This window comes from Dysidea avara, chromosome 1 (genome assembly GCF_963678975.1).
Source record: "Dysidea avara chromosome 1, odDysAvar1.4, whole genome shotgun sequence".
Taxonomy (NCBI): Eukaryota; Metazoa; Porifera; class Demospongiae; order Dictyoceratida; family Dysideidae; genus Dysidea; species Dysidea avara.
The window spans coordinates 57,985,574-57,988,809 of NC_089272.1; the positions used below are offsets into that span (position 1 = coordinate 57,985,574).

Here is a 3,236-nt window from a genome sequence, read left to right on the forward strand (position 1 = left end):
GCTTCTTTTTCCTAGGAGCTTCGGTGATTATATCAGACCATGTATGGAATTATTGGTAAATACCACTTGTCACCCTTAATCACTCACAAACCTTAATGCACTAGTTTGTAATGTACCGGACAGTAAACCAGCCACGTCTCAGGATATTAAACTAAAATTTTAACACAAGATAGATAAGCACCCAATACCTCATTTAAGCTATTAAACAGAAAATAACCAAAAAGGTAGGTTTCCAAGATCACGTTACAATTATTGAATGTAAAAGTGCTACTTGAAATGATGCTTGTACTGTCCTATGCCAAAAATCCCTTGTTTAAAGGATGAAGATCGTACAATACAGGATACATTAGAGTGACATCTCCTTGACAGTAGGTAGTATAGGCATGCTGTCTACTTCTAATAACGATACAGTCGAGTCCTTTGTGGAGACTTAAACCCATATGCATGCCATACAATGGTGATGGGATAAGGTAGAGGTTTAACCAGTTTGTATACAATGCATTTATTGCTCTTTCTACTCCACAACCCACATTTTTAAAAAAGCTGGTAGCCAATACTACTGGATTAATTTTTTTGCGCGATTTTTTTTTTGAAATATAACAAGTAAATAAACAAGAAACAGCAATTGAAGTACATGTGATGGAAGCATGCACCTGACCCTCACACATCGCAAGGTCAAGTGCTGCGATAGTAACTGGACTGGCAGGGTTACAGTAAAGAAAAACTGGTGGAGCATCTAATCCAGGACACTACACTACTGGTCTTTCTAAGCAGCAGGCAGAAATGCTAACGTCTTGTAAGCAATACTAGCCACACCTCCCATTCCCCAAGAAGTAGGGAATACCAATGGGGTGAAGGAGCCCATTTCAACATCACTCAGTATAATATAGCTAAGATCAGACCGACTTTCTTCTTTTGTGTGTGGGTGGGGAATAAGTGATCTAGTACACTTCCCATAGAATTTCTGTGTAACGTTTCACAAGCTCTATGGTGGGTGCTGATTGGCCACTTATTCCGCACTCACACACTAAGAAAAAATTCTGTCTGGTCTACGCAAGACTACCATAGCCACGCGAACTGGTGCATTTTATTTAGAGAAAGTAGTCTGGTACCACACTAGCCTTTCAAAACAATATAATCTCAACGTGTGTATCTACTTATCCTACTTACCTTTAGTCCGTTTGAGCAGTTTTCTCTGTGTGCTGACCACTCCTTGGGGGTAGACTTGAGTTCTGGACAGAGCCTGGTACCACTACATCACGTGCGTACTGAATGAACGCAAAATTTTTAATTATTTGCCATGTCAGGAACAGAGGAAATTAACGCCTCGACGTGTTAACAAACCAGGTCAGCAGTGTTTATAAATTCTTAAACTTTGAGCATGCAATTGGAATTTGCGAATTCCAATTGCCTAATGTCCTAGTGACCAAACGGTAAAGTAAATAGGCGCTTCGCGCGCGCAGCGCGCGAAGCGCCTATTTACTTTACCGTTTGTAATATTAGACTTATAATTGGCCCCAAAATACACGGATCGATATCCATTGAGTTCGAATAGAGACATGCTGGCTAGTTTGACTTCTGTTCTTTTGTTTTTTTGCAGCAATTTTTATTTCCCATATTTTAGTTTTTAAAACAATTTTATTTTGGCAAATTGTCTTTTCAGTACAGATTACAATTTGTTTTGTAATTATAACTAAATCAGACAATTAGTAGTTTAATTGATTTGCAAACAGTAATTACAATTTAGAATGCTGCAACACTAACTAGTAACACATAATAATAGCCAAAACTAACAAGTAAATCACCTACATAAAATAGACATCTTGCAGGAATATTATCATACGTAGGGTACTTGGAAGTTTGCACTTTCTCACAAATGAATATTGACCAAAAACCAGCCTTACAATACCTTCATAACACCAGTGGCAAAGTAGAATCAAGTCCAAAGGTGTATTTAGAGCAGCCAAAAATGCTTCTGATAGGCCAATTTGACTTTCAAATGCAATTATAAATTTGCGTGCGGCTTTAAAATTACCATGCGGGCGGGTGACAGGAAACAAGGAATCTACAATTGGGGTATGTATGATGCTCATGCTATGTTGGATTCTTTTTATTTTCACAAGTCACTACAAAAAACATGGAAGATCACCATTATTAACCTGACAGGGAAGCCATCACGTGCTAACACAAATCAAAACCTTGTGCTGTTAGCGAAAAAAAAATAGAAGGACAAAGGTAAGTCCACGATGCATGCATTATACATACTGTGATATGCCAAAGTCATCTGTTGAGCTGAAGCATCTCTATCAGTGAAAAAGTCACAACCATAACCTAAGCCCTTGTTGAGTTATGTTTGTCTGAAGGCACCCGGTGGCAATCAGGCAGGCAGCAGTCAGTAGAAAATTCTTTTAAATAAAATGTAAATTCCACTGCAATGATTAATTGCAGAGGCACTTCTTGTACTATTCTTTGTGTAATACCATACCTGTTTCACTGCCCATACAAAAGTCTCAATAGTAGCAGTGAAATTTATCCCATATTTCACTGACAGCAGTGAAAAAGTTGTAATTGCAATTTCATTGGCTAGAATTTATGGTTAACAATGTAGCGTCAATTAGTGTTGACGCATGTTTAGTACAGCATGCACAGCATGCGCATATGCAGCGAGTATGGTATTAACTGGAAATAGCATGGGTAGCAGTGAAATTTGGGTGCTACCCATGCTATTACTAGTACTAACGCTATGTAATGGGTGGAACATAGCAAAAAACAATGGTTTGCTTCACTTTTTAGTAATCAATAGACACTCAGATGCAGAATTAATCTTATGAGCTATTACTTCCTTTGATGTGGTATGTGCGAGTTCACCGGGAAAAATTATGTTACATGGACTTTAACTTGTTAAACAAAGTTAATGGAGGGAGATATACATGTTTTGTACGCATTGCAGCTAGCAAGCATTAATGAGTACACATGCATATGTAGGTATGTAGCAACACCTGCATCACAACGCTAGATGTAGTATAGAGCAGTAGGTGTTAATTGGAAAATATTATGAATGCATGCGCAGGAAAACAACTACATGTGTATGGGTTATTCCAGATGTGTAACCGGGTGGAATAAAAGTCAGTCCTCTCCCAAAGCCCACCCCTAGGACTAGGAGGCCATGTTGGAAATGAGTACATACAAACCAATTACATTAACATTACTATAAGAACGATAATAAAATTACAAAT

At 38.1% G+C, this 3,236-nt stretch overlaps 1 long non-coding RNA gene across 1 annotated transcript in view; it reads right to left on the reverse strand.

Moving 5' to 3' along the window:
• Nucleotides 1-1,374, reverse strand: part of LOC136237823 (uncharacterized) — a 6,245-nt gene extending 4,871 nt beyond the window's left edge. The window contains exon 1 of the long non-coding RNA XR_010692610.1: nt 1,171-1,374. This is a non-coding gene — a long non-coding RNA (uncharacterized lncRNA). The remainder of the gene's footprint in view (nt 1-1,170) is intronic.
• Nucleotides 1,375-3,236: the final 1,862 nt, after the last annotated feature.